General features: G+C 45.0%; 1 protein-coding gene across 1 annotated transcript in view; it reads right to left on the minus strand.

The window, feature by feature from the left end:
* Shisa6 (shisa family member 6) overlaps window positions 1-20,062 on the minus strand; it is a gene marked incomplete at its 5' end in the record, with an annotated part of 297,390 nt that overhangs the window by 55,707 nt on the left and 221,621 nt on the right. The window lies entirely within an intron of this gene.

A 20,062-nucleotide genomic window follows, 5' to 3' on the forward strand; every position in this document is an offset into this window, starting at 1 on the left:
GGAATCAAACTCATTTACAGATGAAGAAACTGAGGATCAGAGCAGTGAAACAATTTGCTCAGTAAAATGCACAAGTTGGATTAGATTTTAAGTCTCTTGATTTCTGGCCCAGCGCTCTTAAATCTCCATCCTTCCAGTACTGCCTTGTCTACACAACCAGGACTGGACTGGCCGTGTGGGATATGTCTTCTTCTGACCCACCCTCCTCATTACAGTCTGCCCTGAAGCAGGGACCTCATTTATCTCCCACTTTAGTTGCATAGTGCTCTTCAAGCAGAAGTGGAGAGGTCATACAGAACACCAAAGTGCTATGATACTTTTGCTTAATTTTATGCAGCTTTGGAATTGTAGGAAACATTAGGGGTGGATTGTAGCAAGCACACCAGTACTATCTGAACATTTGCTGAGTGGCCTTCAAGCTCTAGGTATGCTCCTAAGTGCTGTTCCTTGTGGTGTGAGCAAAACATATGATAAATGTTTAAATAAAAATAATTTGTTAAAGTAAGAAATACATTTCTATTACCCCCCCACACAAATATTCCCTTGTACACACTTATGCCATCGTTCTTGCCACTTTCTGAAGAAGTTCTGGAAGTCTTTTATTAGTGTTTTTATGAGGTGTGATAAAAAGTACGATAAATGCTGCTGCTGAGTGATATCCACAGAAAGGCAAGTTTGTAAAACATTATGAGGTGTCTTCCTCTACTTTACCATATCTGGAACTGTGCGACTTCTGACTCTCCCAAGGTCAAAATGGCCATGAAAGGTAAATGTTTTGCACTGATTCGGGAAGCCATGACAGCAAGTACAACTAAAGACACTCACCAAAGCAGACTTCCAGAACGGCTTCAGAGAGTGGAAAGAGCAACGCGCTAAATGTGTTTGGAGTAAAGAAGAATATTTTGAGGAGTATAAATGGCATGTGTCTTTTACTGTAATAATATCTTTTAAAAATTTAAACATCCACTCTAGTTTTTGTGCACACCTCATGCACCATTTAACAGAGAGTAGTCTTTCAGTCCCATTTATCAGATAAGAACTTTGAAACCTGGTGCAGAAAAATGGCTTGTCTGTAGTGACACATCTAAAAGATGGCAGAATCTCTAGTTTTAGAACCCAAGACATCTGTTTTAGGGCCAGATCCTTCACTCCCAGATACATAGCATCTCCTGCAGTAGGGACAAGAATAACATTTCTAGAGCTAGGCACAGCGCTTAGGTTATTCTGATAGTCTACTTGTTAGTATTACCTGCATTTGCATTGAAAAGTTATCTTATTTACCCAAATCTGACATAATCATCAAATGGTGAAACTTGCAATGAGATCCACATCTCCTAAATGTCTGTGCTGTTTTGAGCAGTTCCAAACCAGGAACAAATAGCTGCACAACAGGGCACATTCTGAAAGGTGGCCTAGGAGCTAGGCAGGAAGAGGCTTTACTCACCTGTCAGATGGATCCCGGGACTTGTGGCTTAAGCACTATCTAGGCAGCTGTGGGTTGGGAAAGTCCTCTTCTTGGCTAACTCATCACTGGCTGAGGTCTGCTTCTATACCTGGCAGCTGCTGAGGTCCCTGTCCAGCCTGTGAAGTCTTTTGATTGGAACAAGGCGAGAGCTGGAGCACCTCTCTCTCCACTTGTAGAACTCACTGGCCACTCAGGCACTTGGGTTAATATACAGATAGGTGAAGACATGGTTGCTCTGTGATGTGTCTTTGTGAGGACCGTGGAGCACTGTGGGTGCACAGCTCTTTATAAGGGTTGTTAAGCATTTAGCTTGTGATATCTAGAAAGAACTGTAAATGTGAACTTTGGAAACAGGGAGTGATGTGACTAAGGGACAGGAATGACCAATTTGGGGCCATCAAGAGGCAAGAATGCTGCCACTGCTGGTGTCCCATGCAGTGTCAACATTGGACAAAGGCAGCAAGTGTATACTCTGCCTTGGTTTCCTCTGTATGTGCTTTTTCCTCTTTCCATGTTTCCCTTCTTTCCTTTCTCATCTTCCATATCCTTTATGGATCCCATCTTTCAAAGTTTCTCTTTTCCAATTCGTAAGTGAGCAATAAGGCAGCAAATATGCATCCTCCCAAGGCAAGGTGTACACAGCACCTGCAAACCATGGCATATGAGGAGGCTTATCCTCACCTCACTCTCTGCCATCTTGGCTCTCTCACTTCTACCTCAGAGTGGGACATTCCCTCCCAGCTCACTCCACTCCTTTAGGGAAAGTCAGAAAGTCTAGCCTTGTGCTCCTTGTTGTAACCGTTAATGTATTTGCTTTGGTCTGTCTTAGAGGAAGTTCAGGTGAGAGAGTTTTAAAGAAGATGATGGGATGAGCATCCAGGACCAGAGGCAGCAGCTGCCAAAGAGGAAGGTGAGGACGGGTGTGAGTGCCAAGTAACCAGAGCTCCGCAGTTAATAGTTTCTTTATCACACAACCAAAAAGTGATGCAAACTCTGGTAATTCTTCCAGCTCCTTGAAGCTGTTTCTTGTTGCTACAGAAGGAAATTGAACATGATTTCTAACTGGTAAAGCCATGTGCAGGTACGAAGGATCATGGGTGTGATGCAGGAGTGAAACAAGAATTTGTACTCTGAGCAAATTCACTTAGACTGTGATTTCCAGCCCCACGATTGCTAATGGACTTTGGGATAAAATCTGAAAATTCTCTCTAAACAGTGGGTGAGCAACTTCTGCCCATGCCTGGGGACTGTATAAACAACCAGTTAGAGAACTGGACCTCTCAGCCCTTCTCTGATCTGGGTTACCTGTGAGACTAAAGCTGCATAGGCATATAGGTTGTGCAGGAGAAAGAATTCTCTCTGCCTGCCAACCCTGAGAGACAGTCAGTGATTTATGCATCCAAGCCTTCCGGGGAGGATTTTAAGATGGTGTTATTATCTTACTCAGGTGTAAGATCTTGTCCCCAGCTCTCATTATTTCTGTAAATGCAGATGATCAACTTGGCCTCTGAATGTAATCCTTACACAAATGAGTGTTTTATCAAAGTTTTCTATGATCACTTGGAAAAGAAATTATCCTACGGGGTGAACAGCCAGATACAGAACTGGATGAAAGATACCCTCTGGGAAGGATACAAGGAAGGCTTTTATCCTTTGTGTCTCTATGTCTGTCTGTCTCTCTTTTATCTGTTTCCCTCCCTTCTTCCCTCCCACTTGGGGGTGCATATGAGGAGGGAAGGCAGCAGGAAAAACAGGAAGAAGGCAGTGAGTATGTGATAAGTTCTGGAGATGCTCAGAATTAGGGAGGATGAAGATGGATGATCTCAGGAGCTCCCTTTTTTTACTCATTTCTTCATGGCCAAAAATTTAAGTCACACTTCTCAATCCTTTCCTTTCCTCCACTTCTTACATGAAATTTTCCAAAGAGATTTTACCATGTCCATGTTTGGAGTACCAGAATCTTTGTAGGACTCCTTCTTGTACTCAGATCAAAGCTATATTCTTTACCGTAGTGTAGAACATCCAGTCTCTTCTGGCCTCTGCTTCTCTCTCTCTGAAACCATCTTCTTCCTTTCTCAGACATGTCTCTAGCCAAACACTTCTGCTTTCTTTTCTGCAGGGCTACCAGGCTCTCCCTCCCTCAGAGAAGGTGTTCACGGTGTGTATTCTTTCCTCCTCTGGACATTTTCAAGGCTGACTCTTCCCTGTTATTCAGTGCTAAACACATGCTATTCTGCCCCAGCTCACTGACACTTCTCATCTCAAATAGCTGCCATTTGAGACTGGGATTCTTTTGTTTCCAGGTGCCTTTGGTTCTTGCCGCAGCCTGCACTTATCTTGTCTACCTGATCACTAGGGGTCTTCCCCACCAGAAGGTATTTCCTAGGAGGGAACGTGTTTGTCCTGTTCCCTGCTTAGATTTCTAGTACCTGGAGGAGTGTCTGGTATAGAGTAGGTAACTTAACAAATGTTTGATGGGCCAATAAAGAGGAAGCCACGTGAGAAGTCAGCGAAGGAGGCAAGTACAGAAGGAAACAGCCCTCTGTTTGCTGTGTCTGATATCACGTATGTGTCACTAACCTGTGGGCTCAGCAATGGAAAAATGGCCAGTGACAAAGGCAGAACAGAAACAGGGCAGAGTGCTGGTTCAAGGCAGACTGCTGCGCTTGAGGACATGGCAAGAGGTCCTTGGGCCTCCAAGTTGTTCAGCTCTAGACCGAATATGGGAGACATGCATCTTGGAGAGTTTACAGCATTTTTCCAGAGTTGCTGTCATGGTTTGGATGTGTCTTCCCCAAATTAAAGCATTGCCAATGTGATGGTATTAAGGGTTGGGGGTCATTAAGAGATGATTCGGCCGTGAGGGTTCTTCCTTCCTGAATGGAATCAGGAGTCATTTTAAGTTTTTTCAGGGTTGGGGTTTGAACCCAGAGGCTTCTGTATCCCAGCAAAGTGCTCTGCTATTGAGCTACAGCCCCAGCCCTTGGGGCCCTTACAGGGGACTGGTGATGGGAGTGTAGCTTTTTGCCTTTCTGCCTTCTGCCATATGGGGATGTAGGCTCCAGATACATGAGGTGCCGGTACCTTGATCTTGAACTTCTGGCCTCCAGGACCGTGAGAAATAGATCTCTGCTTTTATAAATTACCTGGACTGTGGTATTGTGCTCTAGTAACACAAATGGACAGTCACATGGCTACTATACTCCAGAGCAAGAATTAGAATCAGATCTCAACTTCCAAACCAGTGTTTTTGCTGTCATTAAAGTTGTGGGGTAGAGATGAATAAATCAGCTTTAACATAAGGCTTAGTGAAGGTCCCTGGAGTATCCAAAAATAGTTACCTGAATGGTGGACAGGCAGGGAACATGTTTGTGGTTTGTCTTTGGCTCCTCAGGATAATTCATTCCCTTTGGCCTCATGTCTTCTGGGTGTGTGGGAGGGTGACATATGTACCAACGCTTGCAAGTCACAGACCAAGTGGAATTTGAACAGATGTTTCAAGAGGAAATACACAGAGGATGGGGACATTATGAGATTGGAGGGGGTGCTGAAGTTCAGAAATTAAAGAATCTCATTGTTTCAGAGGAAAGATGTACTTTGAAATTAGTGACAAGAGACACATTAAGACCATAATGCTGAAGTGGGGGGTGTTGAGGAAGCAGCAGGCAGATTTGTGCCGTACTCATTTTCTCCAAATGCTGTTTTCCAGTAATAAAGTTGGAGAAGTGGGAGAATATCATCACTTCTGTGCTGTGTGAGAGAATTATCTCTCCAAGATCCAGGGAGGGAGGAGACAGAAGGCTCTAGCTGTTTAAGGGCAGGTGGAAAAGTCAGAGAATGGGCTTCTTTCCTCAATGGCAGGTAAAGTGAGATAGGCACTTCTGAATGCAAGAGGCTTCACAGTCTGAGATCTCCTCAGGGAGTTCAAGAGGGTTGGAGAGAGATGCCGGGGGCTAGATGGAGAAGAAGCCCATGGGCAGAAGGCGGAAGTGGCAGGGGATGGCTCTGCTCTATACATTTCCAAGGCCAGGAAACTATACTTAACATGAGTGGCAAGCCTCATGTGTTATTTGAAAAAAAAAAAAAAAAAATCCATTCTGCTCCTCAGCCTCCCACCCAATTCATCTTTAATAATAAGAATAGATTAAAACAATATTGGTTCAGTGGTTTATGTAATAGGGTGCTATGCATGGATTAGTTCGTTGAACTTTTATGAGATTCTGGTGAAACAGGTATAATTTTTTCTCATTTTATAGATGAGAAGCTGAGCCTGGAAGAGGCCAGGTGACTCACTGGATATGCATAGTGAGCAAGGGTAAGATAGGCTTGAACCCCCACTCCAGACCGTTAGCCTACGTGGCCTCAACGTGTCGAAGCCCCAAGAACACCTCCCTCTGGCAGAAAGCATTGACAGTGGTCGTGGTGGGATGCCTCTTGTCTTTTCATGCGCATCCCTGAGTCAGCTTGTTACTACCTCCTGTCAACAGCTCTGCCAGGAGAAATCAGAGTCGGGATGGTGTCGCTGTCCTAGGTGCTGAGTTTATTTTGTGAAACTTGAGGTCTGAGTAGGCACATAAAGAAGGCTCTGTCTGCCTTACTGATTCTAGCTTCAAAGACAACTATAAAAATCTCATAGAATTCCAAGAATCAAGCTTTGTGTGGTCCGGGATCACTGTTTTTCCAGATCATGCCCAGGTTACAATTTCCCAGATAAATTTTCCACCTCCACTTAGTGTTGGTGTGGATTGACAATGATTCTGGGGGATCAGATGAACTGCCAGATCTCATCATAATAGAACTGGTTACAATACATGTCTTAACTTTGCAGAACTCAATCTTCACTCAGTTCTCATATGATTAGTTTTAGCTGTTGGCTTTTGATATGTTAGACAAATAAGAAAGATGTCATAATTTTTCAAAGGAGAAAAGAGATCATAACCACAGGCTTTGTCTAATGCTAAATTATTTCTCTGTGATACAGAGGGCCTTTGTCTCACCCTGTATGAAAGACTCTTTCTACTATTCTATGTTGTCTGCCCAAAGCAATTACATGCATAAATCAGGGAAGTAAAAGAGGGAGCAAGACAGAATGAAATGAGACAGAAAAATGCAAAGGAAAAAGAGAAGCAGAGAAAATGGAAAAAGGAAATGAAATAACTACATGCCAAGTAAAGGAAAAGGATACTCTGACCACATGTGAGGTGTCACTCAGAGAAGGAGTTTCCATCTGCTTCACAACTATCAATGTCTTACTCAAGAACATGATCCTTTGGCTATGTTTTGTCTCCTATCTCACATCTCAAGGGAAATCTACATAAGAAGTGGACATTGTCAGACTGTAACTACAGACTGAGAGCCAAATTCTCTTCCCAGTTTCACTATCCTCCCAGCCCCATAAATATCCCCACCTTCACTGGTCCCATCACTGTGCTTTCACCATCCACAGTATCTTTTATGCAGTGGTCCCATGGCTGTGAGGCCTCTGAGGAAGCCACTGTACTTCCTTAGTCTTCCTAAGCAGTTGTGTTTGGAAGAAACCTCTCTTTCCTGGATTTCCATAATCCTTATATTGCACTGCAATTTTAGCACTTATCATGGGTCATCTTGTGATATTAGAGGATGCATATTTATGTTTTATTATAGACTATATATCCCCACTTGGCTTCGTGTCATTTGTGGCAGGAAAAGCTTTCATCCTACAATTTTTGGGTCTCATTTACACATTGGTTTACAAAGAAAGTACTTAATATTGTTTAGATGAATCTGATAATTTTAATTGAAATCAGTTTAGAATGTATCTAAGACTTGATTTTTTAGAAGCGGCATACCCATGAAAGAACCCACTTGCCCTGTCTGACTCACAGTCCAACCTTTGTTCAATCTGTTATGCTCTCATCCACTCAAGGGCTCTCGGAGGGAGGGGGAACCTTAAGCCTGGGGGCCACTGACATGAATGCTTGTATGGGAGAGGGTTTACTTGTACGGTAGCATTTGCAGAATATTGCAGACCTCTGTAAGGTGGGCAGAATAAGGAGACAGAGTAAGGAAGAACTTAGGAGATATTACTCTGGGATTGTCCTACACTAACCCATAGGGTTGGAGTCCATGAAGCTGCATCCCTTTCCTGATAGGTACCAGGGCAGCAGACAGGAACATTTTCATTTCTGGAACCACTCATGAATCTAAGATTGTCCAAGAAGGATGTTCCTGGCAAGGGACAACAAATGACTACACTGTGTGAGCCCAGAATTCTGGAAGGTAGAGCACACCCAACCTCCTATGTAGAAGAGAGTTAACAATTGTACACTCTTCTGGAAGAGTTGCTTGGGCTTTCAGAATTAACTGAAACTTTCCTCCCAACAACAAAAGCATAAGATTTTGGCAACGTGTTTCCAGCCTGGGAACAAAGAGGCTTTGCTGGAACGTGCTAGTATGAGATAAATAAGATTCTGAAGTTCAGTCTCAGGAATCCCAGGGGAACAGGACTAATGAGGATAAGGGCAACTCAGGGGCAGAGTTAGGCACATACTGATTAAGCATCTTCCTGAGAACCCAGGTGTTTATTGGGACATAGTTGCTGCATTCTCCTCCATGTGAAGATCTAGTTTCTGGCAAGTTCCAGAGGTAATTTTTGGGACTAGGGCTCCTTCTCAATCCTGATACCTCTGGTCCTTAGAACTTGTCTTCTCCCCGTGAACAATGTCAGGAACTATATGTTCCTGTACTTCCCCAGTGTGTTATTTCTGGTCTCGCTGATGAATTTTACCTAGATGTTTTAGGTCACTAGAAGGTACAGGGTCCCTAGGTTAAGTTTTAACCATCAATTCTCCTATCTTCCTTCTGCTACCTCTCCTTCCTTCCACCTAGAGTAATTCATATGATTTGAAAGGCAGTTTCCTTTGCCATGCCTTAAATCTCTGACCCAGAATAGAGAAGCTGACTGTATTCCTTAAGAATAGAAGCAGGTAAAAAATTTAGGGCAAGTCTTATCTCGATGGATTAATTTCCCTGGACTTCTGGGATGAGGACAGAGAGGACAGGGTAGGAGAGATGGTGCATCTTTTCCTCATGATGAGAGGGCATTTCTCAAGGTTAAAATATGCACAGTGATTTTAAATTTTCACTAAATGTAGGGTTTCATGGAGTTTCCAAATACCAAAGAACACAGTCTGCTACAGTTGCCTCGTTTTTGCTCTGCATTTTGAGACTTCATGAGAAACACTCTGGGTGGCAATGATTCACTTTCAAAACCTGCACAGTCTGCCTTCCCTCTTCTTCCATATGCAGAAGCACACTGTTGCCTGCCCATCCTCATCCCAGGGTCAAGGGGCTCATAAGCCTGTCTGAGGCCATGGAGAAGTCATTTTTACCCAGTCCATTGCCTTCTAGTAATAACTCATGCATCCACCCAGATGAGTGAGAATCTCTAGGTTTAAAAATCGCCAAAAAATTGTGTTCTTTTGGTTCTGTTTTTATTACATTATGAACATTGGTACAAGGTTAAATACACACAGAGACAGACATCAGAAAGATGCAGAGAGCATTCACAGTAACATGCTTGTACATGGAAAAGTACAGAGACACCAACAGAGCATACAGATACACATATAGTACAGACAAGAGGCCCAGGGCATTGGCCATGCCTGGCTACATTCCTGTACGAAACACAGCATAGGATACAGACAGCAGGTGTCAATCAACAAACATCATCAGGTGAAATCCAGCTGTTTGAGTTACAAATTTGACAACAACAGTATACAAGCTCTTATTACATCTCCAAAGGAAGGAAAGTTCGGTGAACTTCAAAGAGCTCATTGGGATCTTCCCAGAGGCTGGTGCTGAGGGTCAGGAAGAAGCAGGCCGTGAGCACAAAGGTAGGAAGGGCAGGAAGGCAGTCAGGCTAAGTGGAGCATGGGGAGTAGGAGGACTGGGAGAACAAAGGAGCCACATTGTTCAAGAACCTCAGTGATATCAAGAAGATCAAAAGCACAACTCTGTCGCTGGGCTGGGCTTTCTCTAATCCTCAGCCCCAGCTCCATCTTGACTCTCCAGACTCAGCAGAAAACTCCAGGGATTGGAAATGACCACTGAGGGGGCCTGTCTTGTATTCTTTAATTTCTGCTTGGTGGTTAAGTTCCCAGCACTGAATAACAGGCAAAGGATGCCACCCTGTGTGTTGAGAATTGCATCCAAGCCTCAGCACCATCAGCCTTAGCTTCTGGCCTGGCTCTGCAATCAGCTAGCTGGATCATCTTGAACAAGTCACTAAAACTCTCTGAGCCTCAGTTTCTTGGTTTTTAAGATAAGGGTGTTGGCTAGAAGATGACCTCTAGGACCCCTCCAGGCCTTATAAGGGAAATGCAGGGGAGTTTTAATAGCACATTTTTCTGAAGAAGAAATAAAACAAAAATGAAATGGTTGATAAAATGTAATTTATTTTCCCAATTCCCCTCCCCTGCTGTCCCCCTCCCTGTGTTTTCCCTAATGCCAGACCCTGAAATCCAGCAGTTAGACATTTTGAGATGATGCTCTGTGCCCAAAGCCATCCCCAAGGGCTTCTGCTTGCTATGTTCAGGGCAGATTTCAGAGGACTACGAGTAAACTAGTGCATTACAGTTAGGTACAACAGTACAGTTGCTTTGTAAACCCCAGGGCCTCACACAGAGCCTGGAAAGTAGGATCTTCTTTTATTCTAAACCATGTGAAGGTTATATGGCAGAATGTTTGGATTAAATCTCTGCTAGGTATGAGTTACAAGTTTTCCAGCTCCTCTCTTTGTTCCTGGGACCTAAGTAGAAGGATCACAAAAGAACCAAAATGGAAAAGGGAAAGAACAAATGAATCAGTGTCAAGGGATTGTCCACTTTCTGACAAAGAATTGGCCAGGGAGCATTAATTCCTCTATCATCTCTGTCTTTTCCTCTCCCTTTCCACCACTGACAAGAAACCAGAGACCTTTTGTTCTTAGTACCACTGTAACCATGAGGGTGTATAAAGTAGCTCCTCATTTCATGAATCTAATTCCACGATTCTGGTTGTAAACTGAATTGGATGAAAACTAAGTCAAAGTCGATGATTAGGTTTAATATTGACCTTATGGGGAAATTTGATTTGGTTCTCATTCAATTCGGTTTGCGATCAGAATTGTGGAGAGAATTAAGTTCGTAAACTGAGGTATCTTTGTAATAGGAAGTTCCTTTTCTCTTAGTATCTCTAAGTACAACTAACTCTTTCTCAATCTCTCTCTCTCCTCTCTCTCTCTCTCTCTCTCTCTCTCTCTCTCTCTCTCTCTCTCTCTCTCTGATTACTCAATGCTCAAGGAGCATTAGAACCATCAGAGATATCTTTGCTCTGCTTTCTCTCCTCTGACCTTTAGCATCTATGGGAGCTTCCTGGTTGTCTAGCAGCCTCTCATTCTTAGAGTTGGGGTTAAATCACCTCTGAGTTTTCCTTCTAGTATGTAACAACCTCATCAATTCCTATAGTTGGTTCTGAGCCCTTTAATTGTCTTTTTGTTTCTATAGCAACATTTTGGCCTGTATACTTAATCCACTGGAAGTCACAGAGGTCAGTGATTTGGTACATGAATTCAAACAGACTTGAGTTCTAGTCCACTTACTTGTGTCTCCCCCAAATAAGACTTAGCTGGAAAATAATCAGTCTTGAAAACTAGAAATCAGACTAGAAATGCAGGCCCCAATTAATCTATTAGGGATGGCAAAGGTAACTGTTTGGGGCTGGCATTTTTGATCTCTAGTTTTGAAGGCTGATTATTTTATTGCTAGGTTTATTTTTGGGAAAAAAGTACAAGCTATGTGATTGTGGTTGGTTACTTCACTTCACTGAGCTTTGGTTTCATCCACAATATGAGATTAATGGAAGCACCTTAGACACACCACTTGTAAAGCCCAAGTGAGGTCAGACATACAAAAGTGTTTGTTATACTGGCACAATGTATGCTTTTAAAATCAGCATAACTCTTTCTGCTTTGTCTCCCAGTTTCCCTATTGACTCAAGCATAACCCAGCCCCATAAGCTATGTCTGGTAACTGTCTTTGAGACAGTAGAAACTCCAGTAGAAACTCCAGTATAGCGGCCACTAGCCATATGTAGCTATTGTCAAACGTGGCCAGTGTGACTCAGAAAATGAATTTTTAATTTGATTTCATTTGAGTTAATTCAAATATAAATAGGCACATGTGCCTAGTGAGTACTATACTGGGACATGCAGACTGCTTTCTCTGCGGCTATACCTTTGTTGTGCACGAGAGGAGGGCTGGCCTCTCAGAAAAACCAGGGAAGTTGTGATACAACATGTGTCCTGGATGCGGGGTGCTGTCTTGGCACTGTTGTGGAACTCTGAGCAGATGAGCTCCCTTTTGTGCCTCAGTTTCCTCACCTACACAGTGGAGAAACTGAGCAATGGTTCAATATCCCTTCCAGCTCGGGCTGCTGCATCTGAGCACACAGGCTGTGTGGAGAGTTCTTGTGGGTAGGTGGTTCTATTCATAGGGGCCACAATGTGGGGAGTGCTCCCCACAGGGGTGCAGCTTTGAAGTTTTGCTTCCATCTCTCAATATTCTGGGGCTTGATTGGGGCTGCTTTCCCAAAGGGCCTCTCTATGCCTCCTCCAGTTAGGAGGAGCTTTCTGGCTGTAGAATGCAAGGGAACAGGCTTGAAGGGAGGAGGGGAAGAGTGTGTGCATAGGGCATTAGGCCAGATTCCTTTGGCCAGTACTGCCTGGGAAATCCTGCTCTACTGTCTGCCTTAGTCTCAGACTACTGGCTGATATTTGCAGCCATTATATAATGTAGGTTATTGCTCCCTACTTAGTAGCCATTAATATCTTAGCATAAATTACCCAATTCTAAAGTGTTACCTGGCTGAAAGATGTAAGGAGGTTGACCACCTTCAGAAGGGAGATGGTGATGGAACAAGGAAAGCTAAGCAAGGGTTTTCCGCTTGTGTGTTTATGCGGGGGCATGCAGAACCACCTCTGAGGTAATGGAAAGACCTGAACAAGGGGACAGTAGTGCCCCATCACCCATTCCTCGGAGGCCCCCTTCTGCTCGGTGTTCACCCCAACTATGACAGAGGAAACTGTCTTTGAATGGGCAGCTGCCTCTACAAGCTCTGCTTCTCAGTGCAGACAGCAAGACTCTTGCTGTAGAGTGGGCCTGGGACTCACATTCTCATCCCTCCTTTTTCCTTCAGGACAGAAACTCTAACTTGCTGGTTGCTAACTGTGTATCCTTAGAAAGCCAGGCTGAGCTCAAGTGGGAGCAGCCCCCATAGCTGCGCCCACTCAACCTCTGGGGCCCATGGTGTGTGCTGGTGACAGCAGGATGGCGGGCTGCAACTTCCATCCCCGTTCCTCCCTCTCTCCCCTTCAGCAATAAGAAAGACAACAAAATAACAAAACGAACATTTATAGAGAACTCTGAGTTAGGCACTGTACTAGGACTTTTTATCCATCACCTCACTCCGAATTTTCAACAAACCCTTTATAGGCATGGGGATCCAGGCTTGGAGAGGACAAGTCACTCTTAGGTCAGATGTTTCATTACATTGTTGAATGAAGTTTGAAGCAGCTCTGTCTGGCTCCACTAGGAGGCCCCTCCCACATCCCCCCCTTTGCCTTCCTTCTCTTCTTTCCTTTCCTACATTACTCTTTACCTCCTTTCCCTTTGAAAGACTCATGGAAGATGAAGGCCTTGGGCTCTAACCTGCTAGCATTTGGAGCTCAGCGTCTGCCACTATGGGAAGCCAATGGAATCTCACCTGCACAGGCACCCTCTGGTCTTCATTGTTCTAAAAGTGAGGAAATTATGTAAAACATCTGAATTCCTGACTTGTCTTGAAAATGGGAAGATGCAGATGTCTAGGATCTGCACTGACATACAGAAATGGCTAGAGGAAGCTCAGTAATTAGCTGGCTTCTTTAACTGGGGCTTTGCTGTTTGGTTTGTCATGGTCTGTACCACACCTCATGGTTTCCTGCCCAGCTCATTCTGTGCTTGGCTCTTTGAATTTGTAGCTGCCAGGCAAGGCTACTTCTCAAATCTCTCAGCTCATCTCGTTAGTTTTACCCTTCGGTGAGATGAAATCAAGACAGCAATTCTTGGAGAGTTTACCTTGAGTCTCATCTGGTTTGAAGGGTGTTAAAAAGTGCCAAGTGGCAGAAGATTGGGTGGAAGGAAAGAGTGGTAAGAAAGTAGTGGACCTTTTCCTGGGGATCTGGAAATCTTGCTAAGTTAGACACCTTTGGCCAATGGGGAGGCCCAGCCTGTTCCATGGGTGTCAGACCCGGAAAATGTTAAGTGTTGTTGTGAATAGACTGGGACCACGTAATTTCCAGGCAGGCACCAGGTAATTTCCAGTACATAGCAGACTGTCTATAAACAGCTGCATATGAGTGGTTAGCTGAGCTGGTGGATGCATGGATGCAAGGATAAATGGATGAGTAAGGTACACAAACCAGAGAAGAAAGAGGTGCTCTGGGAGAGGTCTCCCAGGAAATCCTCTGTACATGGATAGTGCTTTAATGATTGGCACTTCTTCCACTCAGCTTCTGACTGTGGGATTTGAAACCTGGCTTGCATCCAAAACAGCACAGCTGTCATACACTCCATAGGTGCATCAACCCTTTGAGGTTTGGACACTAAGGAGACTGTGAGCATGTGATCCCCGAGCATATAAGCCAACACGTCCACTTAGTTCTCAGAGGATGGCAGGGTGGCTGGCCCAGGAGAGAAGCAGCAGGAAGATATCCCAATATCCTGATATATTCCTGTCTCATAGCCAAGCTAGGTGATGGACAGGTAGGTGGCTGCCTCTGGAGGAGCTCTGAAAGAAGATCCTGGACACAGAGATTTTTGCAAAATCCTGCCAACTGGCAGTGGCATGGGCCAGAAGAGTGTGCGTGCCCTGGGCCAGCCTGGATCCCTGCCCTGGGCGAACCTCTCCTCTCCCCCTCTGCTCTGGCCCTGCCCTTCTCGGTTAACACATGGGCAGTCCTAAGCTCTCTTGGTTTCTGTGGAACTTGTTTTCCTCTGGCCCCTGTGCTATAGAACACAGCCCACAAGTGCAGCTCAGTGTAATGAACTCAGAGATGGTGAGAAGGAAGGAGACAGAAAAGGTAGAGCAATGCTGGGTGGAAAGGGCAGTCTGCCCCAAGCTGCTAAGTGATAGAGCTGAGGTTGCTTTACTTCCAAGGCACACGAAAGGCTCAGTGGTACCAGATGTTCTCACCGGGCAGCTTGGGTTTCCTGCAGCTAGAACTCTGAGAGGCAGGTGACCAATCATTCTACCTTGCCTAGTCTTTACCTGGTTATTGTCCTGAAAGTCTCATAAATCAGAGGACCCCGCATTACCAGGTAAATTCAGAAGGTAGATGGTTCTCAGTCAATGACCTTAAATTTGACTGTATAATGGACAATTATTAATGACTGGTTCCTGGTTTCAGATATTTTGATTTAATTGGTGCAGACCAGCCTCGACACTGAGAATATAAAAATCTTCTCAGGTGATTATAATATAAAGATAAGGCTGAGAATCCCTGGTGTCACCTGAGGAATCAAGCTTGTGCCATCACCAGATGAAGCCATGACCTGCTCAATAGTGTCCACATGCTTACCATGAGTCCCTATTTTCTGCCCAAAATAAGTAGAAACCCTCCCAATGGCACTCACGAGCTTCGCTTACTGGTTCCAGCCTAAATTTCAAGCCCTACCTTTACTCAGTTCTCTTGTTTTGTTTTTACGCTATTCCAAATGAACCATGTACTATTTTAAGTAGTGACACCTGGGAATCCGGATGCAAGGGGCCCATGGACTTGGGGAAAGTCTCTTCATAGTTCCTTTCTGAAGCTTCCAGACCACCAGAAGTGCAGTGCCTGTGTAGAAGCAGTGAACTGGGGAAGATACTTGCTTTTAGGCAAAATCATCAATACCCTAGCTGATAAGCAACTGAGAATTCAGGAAACAGACAAGGGAATGGAGGGTTAACTCTTGAGAAGCAAGCCATGTGTAGGAATGGGGTAGGACAAGGGCTACCAAACAGCAGAGGAGGCAAGGCAGGGAGCAGTGAGTAGCATGCGCTGATGAGGGACCTGACAGCTGGGGATTCTAATGAGGGATGAAGGGACATAAGGTAGGAATCTAGCCCTATTTGGCTCTGCCCAGAATAAATCAGTCTCATTCAGCACAGGGACTGTAAGCTGCAGGAAGAGACAAGCTCCTGCCTGAGCCACAGACTCAAATAACCATGTGAATGAGGACTGCCTTCTGCTTGGAGAGCCTGACTTAATTGGTATTTCTCCTAATTATTGAATTTAATCACCACCTCTGCAGAGAAATAATTTTTGACTCAAATGAGAAATTAGTATTAGAAAAGAACAAGCAGGGAAAATAAAACCAGTGGAGAACAGGATTCAGTGAAGGATATATTTTAATATACTTTTGGAATATAGTGAACCATTACTTCCTTTTCTATTCCATGCACCCGACAGGTGTCAGGAGGTCAAATTCTCTGGACAGACAGATCCCCTCCCCCATTTGGTTGGGAAGAAACCCAGGATCTCTGAGATTGGTGAGGCTGGAAATCCCCAACTGTCAGAGATTCCTTTCTTTTATTTCTTCCATGTCCCACCCCTTGATCCTGGCAAGCACAAAGAAAAACCTAGAACCTCTCTTGATAGGTGGAGGAGGAGAAAGAGGAGGAGGAGGAAGATAGGCATGTGTGTGTGTGTGTGTTGCTAAAGAAGTAGGAGCAGGAATCATATTTGGATGACCAGCTAAGAGGACACCGTGGTCAGGAGGTAGTCTTGCTATATAGATGAAGGAGGTCCCCTGGACTCACAGTGGTCATTAGTGGAAGGTCATGGAACATTCCTTCAGCCATAGAAAAATTAAATAAGTGTTAGGATGATCGGGGAGGGTCTCCATGGGCCAGAAGTTGCCCAGTGGCAGACAAGGTGACCTGAAATTCCCTTCTTACTAAAGCTGGAGTTCTATAGTCAGTCTTGTCATGACTGAAAGAGACTGAGATCCAGAAGGAAAAGAAGAGGGGATGCCTGTGAGGGAAGTGCACTGCATGAGACTATTAAGTAGCACAAGGAAAAGCAGGAAAGGAAGGGGGTTCAGGTACCCCCTGGCCTGCTCGAGCTCACAGGGGGCCTGCACAAAGCTCTTATCTTGGAAAGGGGTACATATAGGGCATCGGACTCAGGGAAGAGGCCAGACTTATCTTGACCTCTCGTCAGATGAAGGGATACGTGGAGGAGGGACACCAGCATTTGGCGCACAGAGTGAAATGTTGTAGGGTTCAGGGGGAGAGAGAGGAGGGAAGTGCTTTCTGGCTCTTCACCATGCACCATGGTCTGTGTGGGACATCCATGGAACTTAGTGAAGCATCCACCATCATCTGAAACTTACGAGTGGCAACATTTATACGTGAAGTTAAATGACTGCCCACAGCAATTACCCACTGCTAGTCATTGCAGAGATGAGACTTCAGCCAACTTAGCTTGATTCCTAGCTTCTCTCACATCTCCAAGGCTTAGGCGTTCTGCTGCTCAATGCAAGAATGGTCTTACTGAGTCAGTGTCAGGTGTAGTCAATGCTGTTGTAATTATTAATGCAATAGGAATCTAGATTGAACAACAAGAGACTGGACATTCAGACTGTATCCTGAAGCTTTTATGGCTGTTTATCACCTATACTTCTCATTCTTCTTTAACTGGGTGTACTTGGAAAACTCCCCTCACCCCCAAACCCATGAAGATCCAAATAGTAGGACAGCCCCACTGGATGTCCTGTCTCCTATCAGAGAGTTGTCTCTAGGGGCTGGGGATTTAGCTCAGCGGCAAAGCGCCTGCCTGGCAAGTGCAAGGTCGTGAGTTCGGTTCCCGGTACCGGAGAAAAACCAAAAAAAAAAAAAAAAAGAGAGAGTTGTCTCTAAAACCTTCAGCAGGGGGCACAGCAGATGTCAATAATATTACATTTCATGTCTCTAAAACCTTTTTGAGTGCATGAGGATGGACACCAATTTTCAAGTTAACGTTGAAGTCCTCGCACACATAGACTCACTGGGCCCTTTGACCCCTTCTTCCCCTTTCTCCTCTAAATAAAAAAAGGACACCACTTGGGCTGTTTTCCTCTGAGCTCCTTTTCCTCAAGAGTCTACTCCCTTCCAGACACAACTCCTTCTTGCAAAATCTCCCCTTAAAGCCATTATTTCTGTGACCATTCTGCTGACAATAGGTATCTCTGTCTAGGTCACTTGGTAAGTTGTAGAATTGCTTCTGCCCCACAATACCCCCACAACCCTGGCCCCTAGTTTAGTCCTTAGAGGATCTTGACACCAGGAAGACACTGACAGGACCCGGAGGAACCAAGCTAGTACAGTGTCCCTCCCACCACTTGTGGCCAGAGGCTGGCACGGAGTGTGAGGCCTGAGTTCCAATTCTAGTTGTCTGCTTTCCCTGCATGTACTAGGCAGCCCAGGCAAGGTTCGATGCATTTGTAGCAAGGCCATGGGAAAGGCCCTTTCTCTGCCTTGAGCCACCCGTGGGAGGGATGAGGTCACCAAACTGGAGGTGTCCCGTCCTGTGCTTTTCAGCCCCACATGAATTCATCCATCATGCCACTTCACTCTCCACCCAGCCTGGAGCTAACATGACAGGAGTCAACACGGAGGGACATTGGTCAGGTCTGACGACCCTCGGCCGAGAGCCAGGTGGGATCATTCTTCTCTGCTCTGCACACGGACCGTCGCTGCTGGCTGAAACTCTTTTGAGTGTGGCAGAGCGTGTGGATGCAGAACCCGCCAGAACAGCAGCAGCATGTGAATAATGGGAACTGCTTCTGACTTAATTAGAAGCACATTAACGCAGCCCTCCCTAAAGCTTGCAAAGGCAGCGGAAGCCTCATGCTTCCCTCCTCTGTGGCCTGGGATGCCCTCTCCTCCACTCAGGCCCAAACACCTCCCACTTCAATGGCAGGAAGATCACACCCCTCCCTCTTCTCCATCACCATCCTGCTCTTCATTCTTGTCCTTCAGCCTTCCACTTCTCCCACTTCCTCTCAGGGTCTGCACTTGGACTTCATGGTGCTCCCCTGTCATGGTTACCCACCATTCCTCTTCTCTTTCCTCCTGCATGCTCTCTCTTGGGTACTCTCTGCTGAATGCATCCATTCCATCTCTCTGCTGGATAACTATGGGCAAAACCAAAGCCTAGGAATTCTCAGGTTCTGCGAAGCCTGGTATGGATGGCAGGAAGAGGTATCAAATGTAGGCTTATGTATCTCCAATTCTCTTCTGACAAAGAGGAAACAATGTTAACACCCTGTCCTGCTTGCCTGTGCCTGAGAAGGAAAAGCTGTTAGGAGATATGGATGGAAACATATATTCTTTGGTTCACCCAAGCCAGAGTTTCTCAACTTGGGTACTGGGGCTGGATAAATCTCTGTTGTATGTATGTTGGGGGTGGGTGTTGGGAGGATATAGAGGAGGTCATCCTATGTAATGACAGTGTCCTACAAATTTAGCAATGTCCTTGACTTTTACATACTAGACACTGGTAAACGAGCATTCTCCTCCAAGTTAGGCTAATCAAAAATATCTCCAGACATTACCAAATGTTCCCTAGGTGGCAAAACTGTCTGCAGTTGAGAACCATTGTTCAGGCTTGGCTTCTTGTGTAGGCATCTGTGTGTCTGGAGTGCAAGTACATAGTGCTTGGTGTCTGTGTCCTGTGTGTGCCAGCCTGCCCTGGGGCCTACCCTTAGGCTCTGCTGCACTTCAGTCTCTGAGTAAGTGGTTTTTTTTTTTAATTTTGCAAATGGGGTCATTGTCTACTTCACAGGATTAATGTGAAGAACAAAAGGGATACAAACTATGAAGTAGCACACGACATTCCATAAAACATACTTACGCACCACACCATGTTATTATATGCAAATAGGATGAAAGCTAGATACTCGAGGGAGAGTTAATTTTAAGTAATGAATAAGGAACTCAGAAGCAGGAACTCAGTTGATTAGATAGAGAGATTCATCATAGAAAGGGAGAGGGGGACTCAGCAGTAGGGATGGAAGGGGAACAGGATGAAAGCAAAAGAGAAAGATTGCCATAACAATCGAAGCTCTGGAAAGCACTATGCTAAGAGGTTAACAGTCATTCTTCGGTAGTTTCCCTGATGGAGGGAATGATTTGAGAAGTTGAGGAAGTGCTGTTTAACCCAGGGCTGGAAGGAAAAGCCAGAAAGATTTGAGAAATATCTCAGTTTAGCCAGAGAGAGAATACCCAGAAGGAGGATGCAAGCCAGAATTTGATACACTCCACGTTTAAAAAAAGACAGCTTCAGGGCTAGGCTTGTCAGGAAAGGGGGTAAGCACCTGCTGTTCTTTCTCCCCAATATCTTCTGCCCTATCCATGTGATTGGCATTCTCATTTTTCTCTTGGGGAGCCACCTGTTTCTCATTCTCTGTCCATGTGGTTTTAGGAGTAGACACGAGTATCTGTCACATCTCCCACGTTGCAGCAACAGACACATGGAGTGCATAACCCAGTGAGGCCGGCAGAGCCAATGAACAG

The sequence above is a fragment of the Chinchilla lanigera genome, unplaced genomic scaffold, assembly GCF_000276665.1.
Source record: "Chinchilla lanigera isolate Chin_1 unplaced genomic scaffold, ChiLan1.0 scaffold00066, whole genome shotgun sequence".
NCBI classification, from domain to species: domain Eukaryota; kingdom Metazoa; phylum Chordata; class Mammalia; order Rodentia; family Chinchillidae; genus Chinchilla; species Chinchilla lanigera.